Genomic DNA, 12,262 nt, shown 5'->3' on the forward strand with positions numbered 1-12,262 from the left:
ACAAAAATGGTTGGTAAGGTGAGGATTACCCCACTTATAAGCACATGTTCAAGCCATATATTGTCTGATGTGGGACTTTTAACACATGTTAAAGTAGATTATTGGGAAGATTATTTCTTCCAAGCAGTTAACTTTTATTCAGAATGGGTATATGCTGGATGGAGTGCTAATTGTTAATGAAGTGGTGGGTTATGCTCGAAGGAATAAGAATGAGTTTTTCCTTTTCAAAGTGAACTTTGAGAAGGCGTTTGATTCGGTCTTGATGGACTATTTAATATATATTTTAAAGCGAATGAATTTTGGTTCCAAGTGGATGAAATGGATTCAAGCTTGTATGTGCAATAACTCTCCGTGTATTCTAATAAATGGAAGCCTAACGATCGATTTTCAAGCCAAAAGAGGATTACGACAAGGTAGTCAACTCTCGCCATTTTTGTTCATATTAGTTGTTGAAGGTTTATCAGGTTTGTTGTCAAATGCCCGTGTTGCTCTTAATTTTCAACTGTTTCAACTAACTCAAAATCTGGATTTTGACATGCTTCAGTTTGTTGGTGATACTATCATCATGGGGAACACTTCTTGGTCTAATATTTGGTCAATTAAATCAGTCTTGTGTGGATTTCGAGTTGGAATCCAGCCTATGAGTGAATTTTCGTAAAAGTAAGATCTTGGGATGTAATGTGGATCCTTCATTTTTTGAGGTAGCGTCTTGTAGGTTATGTGTTGGAAACAATTTTGGTAAAACATAATATTGGGATGTTCTGCGAGGTGTCATAGCAAATGTCTTAACATTATTCTCTGAAACTGAACTGAGTGTCAGTTTCTATTTTAGGGTTTTGTTTTTCAGGTGTCTGTTTGTGCGTTATGGTTATTGTGTTTGCATTTTTTCAGGATGATTTTACTTGAGCTACTCCACCAATATTGGGGTAATTATGACCTGAATTCATGGAGGTTTTTACAAGAAGATTGAACCCTATTTGTTGGCCCAAGCCCACTCTTGCTTGCTGCTGCTGGTACTGCTATATAATGTCTTGCTAAATCCTACTTATTGGGTGGCTTTTTTCTGGACTATGTGTTCTGTGCTTACCTGCTATTAGGTTTTTGAGTCCTTGATTATGAATCGTAACCTGCTCTAATATTTATTTGATATTAGAGTTAGAGTATTTGAGTTGAGGGGTATTATGTTGAACGCTGTTTAATCTCCGAAGTTGTTAAGCAAGGAGAGTAGTGTCAATTCTCATAAGCTTTTAAGCATTGAGAATTGTGTGTCTTGGAAGAGTATTTTCTACTTTTGATTGTTTGTTTTTTTGTCACGGGTTGTGACTGTGGGGATTTGAGGAGGGCCTCATACCTAGGTGAGTCTTAGGTAGAAGTCATAGGAAGGGTAGTGATTAAGTGAGAAGTTGTAAACGGGGGAGTTTAACTTCAAATTGATAGTATCGTATATTGATTTCATACTTGGCTTGGTAGCCCCTAGAGTAGGAAGGTCGTTCCGAACTGGGTGAACAACTCCATGTGTCTTTTTAGTTTTCTGTACTGTTTTACTACCACTATTAACCGGTTCTATAGTTGTTAGTTCTTAGATATTAGTGTCGTGACATCTCATTCGACATCTCATATTTGATACCAGAATTACACGTCTGACTTTTTTATCTTGAACTATTAGCTCTCTTCCCTTTGTTTTCCTAGGGATCCCTATAGGTGTCTTTTTAGTTTTCTGTACTGTTTTACTACCACTATTAACCGGTTCTGTAGCTGTTAGTTCTTAGATATTAGTGTCGTGACATCTCATTCGACATCTCATATCTGATACCAGAATTACACGTCTGACTTTTTTATCTTGAACTATTAGCTCTCTTCCCTTTGTTTTCCTAGGGATCCCTATAGGGATCAACCCTCACAAGGCTTCTTCATGGGACATGATTTTGGTTAAACTTCAGAGTAAACTTATTGTGTGGAAAGGAAAACACATCTCAATATCTGGCCGTGTCACTTTGACAAATTTTGTGTTGCCTTCTCTCCCCTCTTCTTCTATTCTTTTTACAAGGCTTCAAAAATTGTGTTACAGGAAATCACAAATATTTAGAGATCCTTTTTTTTGGATAGGTGAAGAAAATCGAAGGAGGATCAACTAGGTTGCGTGGGACACTATTTGTAAGCCAAAATCTAAAGAAGGGTTAGGAGTTAGGGATGTTGAATCGTTCAATAGGGTCTTCTTAAGTAGACGGCGGTGGCGCTTTTTATCGCATAAAGATTCATATTGGAGCTCATTGATTGCATTCAAATATGGAGATTCTAAGGGGGCTAATTATGGATCCTTCTTGGTATGTGAATGATAATAAATCATCTTTATGGTGGAGGAACTTAAGACCCGCCCTTGGCTCTTAGGGTGATGACAACAATTGGTTTGGGAATAATGTTTCGGGCAGATTGAGAGATGGACCATTAATTGATTTTTGGCGACATAAATGGCTTGGAGCTGCACCCTTGAGCTTGCAATTTCCTTCTTTATTAAGTTGTGTGCAGTCCAACCAAAGTACAGTAGGTGATATGGGGAATTAGTCAAATGGTGATTAGAGTTAGGATCTTAATTTTGAACATTTCATTTATATACTGATGTTGTGATAGAGCTTCAAGATCTTCATAATTGTTTGATGGATATCAAGCCTATTTCGGTTGAATTTTTATTTGTGGGTATGATGCCTGTAACTTTTTTGTCAAAGCAGCTCCGACAAGGTTAAATTCTTTATCATCTGCAGGTGCCCGCTTTAACATACAACTGGAGCCTTTTTTTCTGGAAGTCAAAGGTCCCAAGCATTATCAAAGTATTTGCCAGGAGACTCTTGCTTAACATGCTATAAACACAGGATCAAATAACAAAGAGAGGGATTCTGAAGGGACAACATAACCTTGTATGTCCTATGTGTTTTGGTCCGAAGGAAAATCTCATTCATTTATTTTTCTTGTGCCCAATAGCAACAAAGATTTGAAATCTCTTATATATTTGGATTGGTCTTGGTCCTATTATTCACATGTCTCTGTTTGTGATCATTTGGTAGGTTACCTTTTGTTACTCAAACCGAAGATTAATAAATACGTCTGTTTTCTTTTTTGACTTGCTACTGTTTGATTCCTTTGGCTAGTTGAGAACAAAACTCTTTTTAAGGGTGCCATTAAGGAGTTATCGAGATAGTTGCATTGGCTTAAAAGAACTATCTTGGAAATAGTTTGGATCTAGGCTTAAGGGAAAGTTGAGGTGTAATTGAAAAGATTGGTTAGTGGATCCAATTACTTGTATTCTTGCAAACTCTTTGTAATTTTTTCTTGCACTGCTTTCCTTTGTATATGGGTTGGGTATCTTTTCTACTCACTTATATTCAATCATTTAATCATTTGCTTATAAAAATAATAATAATATTGATAACAATAAATAGTTAGAGAAGAATGTAGTAGTAAATATATAGACGGTGCTCCATATACTATCATATGTGTACCAAAATGTGATACTATTCTACAATATTTTTACATCAATATATTGCAATCTAATTTTTTAATGTGTGTGACATACTAGGATATATGGTGCTCCGTGGAATGTCATATGTACCAAAAAAATGATGCTCCATTAAATACATCCATATCAATGATGATAAGGTGGTGAGTCATGAGTCATCACTATGTTCAATTTAGTTGGGTGGGGAGAAAATATTAAATAACAACAAACTTTTTCTTCCCCAATCTTCTCTCATCATTTACGTATTGTGGCTCCAATTTGTCAAAGCCTCTATTCACTAATTTTGGAGATTACATATAAAGTTATGTTCCCCACTTAAGTCCTCCATGATAATAAATCAACATAGGAAGAGTATTTTAATTTTAATTAACACCTCAAAAATAAAAGGAGTACTTTAATACTACTTTCATTCTAATTTTAATATTTTTCTATAAGGTACTCTATGTAGAAATACCATACAATTGACCTATATTTAAAAATAATATAATTAAAAATATATGTCTTTTAACTACATGCTATTTAAAAAAATTGAATTAATGAAAAAGTTTAATTTATATATAAATGTTTTTTTTGTATTGCTCTTGATTGACAAGTGCAACATATTTTTATATTTTATTTTATAAATTGCAACAAAATATAACTTTCCTATCACCTTTTATTATCCTGTCAGATGTCATTTACATAAAGAGGATGCTATATATAGTGCTGAAGCCACCATTGCATAATTTGCATTCATATTGAAGAAAACAAACCATATTTAATTATTCTATTTATCTCATATTATTAATTTAACAATAAAAGTATAATAAAATTAAGTTTAGTGAAAGAAACTATTTTTTTTATTATTTAATCTAATGAACAACACACATATTTAATTAGTCTATTTATCTTACTATATAATTTGAGAATTTTAAGGTAATTATATGAAATTGGAAAGTGGGAGTAATCTCACAAATTCAAATCACGTGACCTGTTATTGTGCCTCTTGTATTATTTACGACATGTTATGAAAAAAGCAAGTGCATCTGTTTTACCATCATGACCATTATGTTTGGAACCACTACCTATTTCTGTGTGTAATCTTTTTCATTATTATGCTCAATGTTCAAACTTGCTTTTAAGTATAATCATTAAAAAATCATCAATTAATAACAATTTATCAATTGTTAGTTATTTTAGTGGTGATTGTCGCTAAACATGGTAGGGGAACTACGGTTCGATTCCCACAACTGCGATTAAGTGGAGACTGAAACCACTTGATGCCAGAACTGACCCTGAATCGGACTAAATCGGTGGTGATAAATTTTATTTTTTTAAATAATCAGATTTGAGGTGCCCTACACATAGGAGTCACCCCATGGCACCTTAGAATATTTTTTGTCTGTTGGTGGCGCCTATGTACATATTTTGTACATAGAGGCATATGAGGTGGCTTCGTTAGAGTTTTTCTATAAATATATTTCCAACCCCCTTAATTTTCCACACTTTTTCTTTACTGTTTTCTCACATTCTCTTTGATTTTATTGTCATGGAAGCTTTGCCGATTTTTAAAAGAGATGACCATGTTTGTTTCTCAGCTGTGAAGCTTCCGCTTAAAATGAAAATTTGGAATATTCATTCTATGGACCATCTGAAGAGGTCGTTGATGCGCTCGTTAGACGGGAAGTACGAAACTGGTGAAAGCATCCGACGAATTAAGAGGCAGAGAACGAGGACGTCAATTATCACGAAACTGGTGGGATGAAGTTAAGAACCACACCGATGTCATGATCATGATGTATGACACAGACGACATGGTTTTGATGGTTGTGATAGCGTAAACATCTTATTTATTTTGTTATATATATTATTATTTATTTTTATAATTTAAAATATTAAATATGTGATTGATGTTTTGATAATTTAATTTGTATTTATTATTTAAAATATTTAAAAAAAATTAGATTGTTTTATTTTGTTATTTATAACTAGTAGAAGGCCTGTGCGTCTGCACGGGTAATTCAAATCTTAAGATGAATAATGTATTACAAACGCATAAAAAGAAGTTTAAAATTAAGATTCATAAAACCTATATAGATGTAATGAAGCTATATATAGTATCTATTTAAAAAAATGGAAATGCAATAGGCAAAAGGGTATTATGGTGATAGCGACCCGTGAAAGTAGTGAGTTTTTGTGATAAAATTTACATAAAAAATATATTATGATGATAGTGACCCGTAAAAATAGTGAGTTCTAGTGATATAATTCATATAAGAAGAGTATTATGGTGATAGTGACCCGTAAAAATAGTGAGTTTCAATAATAAAATTCAGTATCTTAGATCGACTTGGTTGTTACTAATATATAATTGTTATTATAAAATACAAATAATTGCAAATATTTAAAAATAAATCTGAATGTTTGTGTCTATGTCTTAATACATCAGATATGTATTAACAATAAATGATAAAATATGAGTTAAAAAAAATCAAGAGTAATCTTCTCAACAATATTTCTTGTGGATATAGTAATTAATAATGACCTTTTAATATTAAATATAATTTTATTAGTACAATTTTTTGATTCAACTATGCGTCTCCAGAAAGTTAGAGTTTAATAGACTTAAAATTTTACCTCGCTATACAAATCTGACCATCAACAGATCCTCTCAACAGTCATTGTCCTTCGGTGACTGTTCGACCGAAGAAACTCGACTGATGGTACACAGGAGATCTTCATCTCGTTCCTTTTTCGTAAGCTCTGAAGGACTTCCAGCATTTACCTTTTATGAAGGCCTGCGTAGCTGCTCCACGAGTAGTGAAATTTAGACGAGCCTCTTGCTCGCTACTGTCATTGACTTTCACATCTTCTAGCTCTACAGCGGAAAGTTCACCATTTGGTAAGAAGTGTTCCTTCAAAGCAGCAACCTAAAAGACAACAATTTTGTAAGCAAAAGATTAAAATTTACAACGTCACATTTGGTAATGGTATAACAACAAATCTAAGACAAAATGACCATATTGTTTAATACCCACACTAAAGTCAATCAACCATAAAAATCACACAAGCATTCATATTAAAATAAATAAGCACAAATTAGCTCTTCCAAACGCCTCCCTGATAAATTCTCTCATATAATATTGCACTTGGACTAAACGCCTCCCTGATAAATTTTCTCATATAATATTGCACTTGCACAAATTAGCTCTTAGTTTGGATTTCTTTAGGGAAAAGGTTCATCAGTAACTATATACTAAACATGTCCTTAGAGGCATTCTTATTACTTATCTTTCAAATCTATTAAGAAACTTTAAGAGAAACATATCAGATGAATATTAAACTTTGGTTATAACATCAAAAATACACTTGAACTTAAAACCAGGAAAACTTACTGATAATCTCCATGAGTGGAGAAATTTTGAAGCTTCTCGTATATAGATCATCTATGCATGGGTTGTGGAATCCCGCAACTCTTCTACTCTGAAACATATATTTTGGTATAAATTCAAAAATTAAGGTAACAGGATTGTTATGAAAAACGATACCAATAACAAAGTATAATAGGAATTAGGGAAGATAAGAAGAACACAAGAATTGGTTATAACTGCTATTATTTTACTTTCTCTTAAAACAAGATTACAAGTTTACAAGAATAACAAATAACATCTCTCACCCTATATTAGGATTTGCAGCATATCAATGATGAGAGACTAGTATGCTATTTATAATAAAACCTAACATACTAACTAATGGGCTTTTTCAACAAGGCCCATTACACAAGCCAACTTAATAAACAAGCTAACTTAACAAATTAGGGTTTAAACACTAAAACCTAATTTAACATGATAACAACCCTAGCATTTTCGACATCTGCATGCTAGACCCATCTTCGACTACAGCATGCACACTTCGACACCAGCATGTAAACAATCCTTCGACTTCATGCTTACCTCTGTCGAACTGTCGAACCAAGAAGCTACCCTTCGACAATACTAGAGTTCGATCCAATATCTCACAAATCTCCACCTTGGACCTAACTCTACAACGTCAAGGAACAAACTAGCTTTCTTCATGCAGCTTTATCAATTGCATACAGTGGAAAAACTTGCAACTCGGCAATGTCTTGGTGATCATATCAGCAGCATTGTCTTCAGTCGAAACCTTCAGCACTTGGACTTCTCCACGCTCGATTACTCCTCTGACAAAATGCAGCCTCACATCAATGTGCTTAGTTCGCTCATGATAGGCTGAATTCTTCGACAGGTGTATTGCACTTTGACTATCACATTTAACAGTGATACCTCGACCTTGAAGTTTCAGCTCCTTCGCAAAACCTTCAAGCCACAATGCTTCTTTCACAGCTTCAGTTAGGGCAATATACTCCGCTTCAGTGGTTGATAGAGCAACAACCTTCTGAAGTGTTGCTTTTCAACTAATTGCAGTGCCAAACATAGTGAAAACATATCCAGAAATAGATTTTCTGGAATCCATACAACCTGCATAATCATAGTCGACATATCCTCCTATTACTGCTTTACTATATTCACCCAAGGCTCCATCATAAATTAGGACTCTATTCAGAGACCCATTTATGTACCTTAAAATCCACTTCAATGCTTGCCAGTGAGCCTTTCCAGGGTTCGCCATGTACCTGCTTACAAGACTTACTGCATATGCTATGTCGGGTCTAGTACATACCATAGCATACATCAAAGAACCAACTATATTAGCATATGGGATGTCATTCATATAGGCTCTTTCGACATCAGTACTGGGACACTAATCAATACTCAGCTTGAATTGAGGGTTTGTTGGAGTCACAACTGGCTTCGAATTCGACATACCAAATTTTTCAAGAACCTTTCGTAGATATGCCTCTTGAGATAAGCATAACTTCGACTTCTTTCTATCTCTTTGAATGTCAATACCAAGAATCCTGGAAGCAGCTCCCAGATCCTTCATATCGAACTCCTTATTGAGTTCAGCCTTCACCCTCGTCACATCTTCAACATTGTTGCTTGCTATGAGAATATCATCCATATAAAGCAACAAAATAACAAATGAATTACCAGGTCGAAATCTGAAGTAAACGCATTGGTCGAACTGACTTCTAATGAAACTTATGCGTGCCATGAACTTGTTGAATCTCCTATTCCACTGTCGAGGAGATTGTTTCAGCCTATACAAAGATCTCTTTAACTTGCACACATAATCTTCCTTCCCCTTTTCGACATACCCTTCAGGTTGCCTCATCAGGATCGTTTCATCTAGATCACCATACAAGAACGCAGTCTTCACATCCATCCGTTCCAGTTCAAGATCGAACTGTGCCACCATGGCAAGCAACATTCGAATGGACCTATGCTTCACAACAGGAGAAAACACATCATTGAAGTCGACACCTTCTTTTTGAGTGAAACCCCTTGCAACTAACCTTGCCTTGTATCTTTTCGACGTCACTCCTTCAATTCCTTCCTTAACTTTGAAAATCCATTTACAGCTGACTAACCTTGCCCCAGCAGGCTTTTTGATCAGTTCCCAAGTATGATTATCATGAAGAGATTTTATCTCATCATCCATGGCCTTCAGCCATTCAGTCTTATTTCGACTCCTCATAACTTCCTTGTAGTCTCTAGGTTCTTCATCTAGAACCTCACTTGCAGAGATTAAGGCATAAGCTATAAGATCTGCATACCCAAGTCTCTGAGGTGCCTTGATGACTCTTCTCGACCTATATCTCGACAATAGGTAGTCATCGTCAGTTTCCTCAACTTCCTCGGCATCTTCTGCTTCTTCTTTGACTTCATCAGGGATATGCAATTCAGCATCAACATGCTCCACCTCAACAGGAATATCTACCTGTTCTAGCTCTTTTGCACTTCGACCATCATCATCAGTTTTCTTGAAAGCCATTTCAGCTTCATTGAAAACTACATCTCGACTGGTGATACACCTCATGTGACCTGGCTCTAGGCACCATAGCCTATAAGCTTTGACTCCTTCAGGGTATCCCATGAACATGCATTTCAGAGCTCTAGGTTCGACCTTGTCTTGCCTAATGTGAGCATAGGCTATGCAGCCAAATACTCTCAGTTTGTCGAGATCTGGTGGATGTCCCGACCAAACTTCTTCAGGTGTCTTCATATCTAACACTGTCGAAGGACATCTGTTTATCAGATATGTTGCTGTCGAAACAGCCTCAGCCCAGAACACCTTCTTTAACCCTGCACTAGTCAACATGCATCTGACTCTCTCCAAAATAGTTCGATTAAACCTGTTAGCCAAACCATTTTGCTGTGGAGTACCTGCAGTAGTTCTATGCCTTGCAATACCGGAGGCAACACAAAAACTGTCGAATGCCTCATTGCAAAATTCAAGGCCATTGTCGGTTCTCAACCTCTTGACCTTTCTGCCAGTCTGATTTTCAACCAGAGTCTTCCAACTTTTGAAATTCTCAAAAGTTTCATCCTTACTCTTCTGGATGAATACCCATAATTTTCTGGAATAATCATCTACTATGGATAGAAAATACCTTGCTCCTGAATGTGATGGACACCTTGCAGGCCCCCAAAGATCAGCATGGATGTAATCAAGGGATCCATGTGTTCTTTGTTTGCCTTTGTTGAACTTCACTCTGCAAGATTTTCCAAGTACATAGGGATCACAAAACTTTAGCTTTTCGACTTTGTCTCCACCAAGCATATTTTGTTTCCCTAATTCGACCAGACCCCTTTCACTGACATGGCCCAATCTCATGTGCCAGATTTCTGTTTTCGACAAAGTTTTCGTGGATGCAACATTTGTCGAACCACTTACAATTTCAGCGTCAAAGATATACAAGCCTTGTTTCTTCACGCCTCTCAAGACTTCCTTCGAACCCTTCATGACTCTTAGGATACTTTTCTCTCCTTGGAAAACATATCCTTTCTTGTCGAATTCACCAAGAGAAAGCAGATTTCTCTTCAAATCAGGAACATATCTGACTTCAGTCAACAACCTTATTGACTCATCATGGAGCTTGAATCTAACAGATCCAATACCTGCAATCTTGCAAGCCTTGTTGTTTCCCAGCAATACTGATCCACCATCTTGATCACATAATTCCTCGAACAAGTCTTTGTTTGGAGTCATGTGCCAAGTGCAACCTGAATCCATAATCCACTCTCTTCTTGAGTCACTGCTTGAAACCACAAGAACATCAGATGATTCAAAATCATCTTGAACAATGGCTGCATTGCCATTATCCTTACCTCCATGATCTTTCAGGCGTTCAGGGCACACCTTTCTTGTGTGACCCTCCTTCTTACAATGATAGCATCGAATGCCAGATGCTTCGCCACTGTAAGACTTCGACTGGCTTTTGCCCTTCTTGTCGAACTTACCATTCTTTCACAAGAATTTTCCTTTAACGGCCAAACCTTCACCAAGAGTCGAAGGTTTATGCTCCTTTCGTTCATTCAAGTCCTTAGAATACAAGGCTGATTGAACTTCTTCAAACGTCAGGGTCTCCCTTCCATACAAGAGAGTTTCTTTGAAGTGAGCATGTGATCGAGGCAAAGCGCACAATAGTAACAACGCTTGATCTTCTTCATCGATCTTCACATCAATATTTTCAAGATCAAGAATCAGCTTGTTGAACACATCCAACTGCTCAGCTAACACTTTGTCTTCAACTATCTTGAATGAATACAAAGCTTGCTTCAGGTAGAGTCGATTTACCAGCGATTTGGTCATATACAAACTTTCAAGTTTCACCCATAACCCTGATGCCGTCGTCTCCTTTGATACCTGTCTGAGAACCTTATCACCAAGGCTCAACAAAATTGCGCTGTGTGCTTTCTTGATCATATTCGTCTTTTCCGCTGCCGTCAATTCTGCATTCATGGCTGCCTCTCCCTTCAACGCTTCCAAACAACCCTGCTGAACCAGTAGGGCTTTCATCTTCAAGCGCCACAGACCGAAATCATTCACTCCGGTGAATTTTTCAATCTCATACTTTGTTGAAGGCATCTTTTCCACGCTCACCGCACCAATTTGTTATGAAAAACGATACCAATAACAAAGTATAATAGGAATTAGGGAAGATAAGAAGAATACAATAATTGGTTATAACTGTTATTCTTTTACTTTCTCTTAAAACAAGATTACAAGTTTACAAGAATAACAAATAACATCTCTCACCCTAAATTAGGATTTGCAGCTTAGCAATGTTGAAAGACTAGTATGCTATTTATAATAAAACCTAACATACTAACTAATGGGCTTTTTCAGCAAGGCCCATTACACAAGCCAACTTAATAAACAAGCTAACTTAACAAATTAGGGTTTAAACACTAAAACCTAATTTAACATGCTAAAAACCTTAGCATCTTCGACATCTGCATGCTAGACCCATCTTCGACTACAGCATGCACACTTCGACACCAGCATGTGAACAATCCTTCGACTTCATGCTTAACTCTGTCGAACTGTCGAACCAAGAAGCTACCCTTCGACAATACTAGAGTTCGATCCAATATCTCACAAGGATAGAATGAACTAATGCAAAAGAACAGCACCAACAAGAACTTCCCAAGTATCAACAGCCTTCCTGGCTTCAAAAAGTGCTTCTTTCATGAAAAATTCATCAATTCTTTGGTGCTCAAGTTCAACATTATAGGCTTCTTACCAATCATCGAATCCATCTCTTAAAACTTGCCCTTTCTACTGAAATTTCCTTTGTTTCCACTCTCCATCCTTTTTTTCTGAGCCAAACATTATATATTTCCT

Source organism: Vicia villosa, unplaced genomic scaffold, assembly GCF_029867415.1.
Source record: "Vicia villosa cultivar HV-30 ecotype Madison, WI unplaced genomic scaffold, Vvil1.0 ctg.000742F_1_1, whole genome shotgun sequence".
NCBI lineage: Eukaryota > Viridiplantae > Streptophyta > Magnoliopsida > Fabales > Fabaceae > Vicia > Vicia villosa.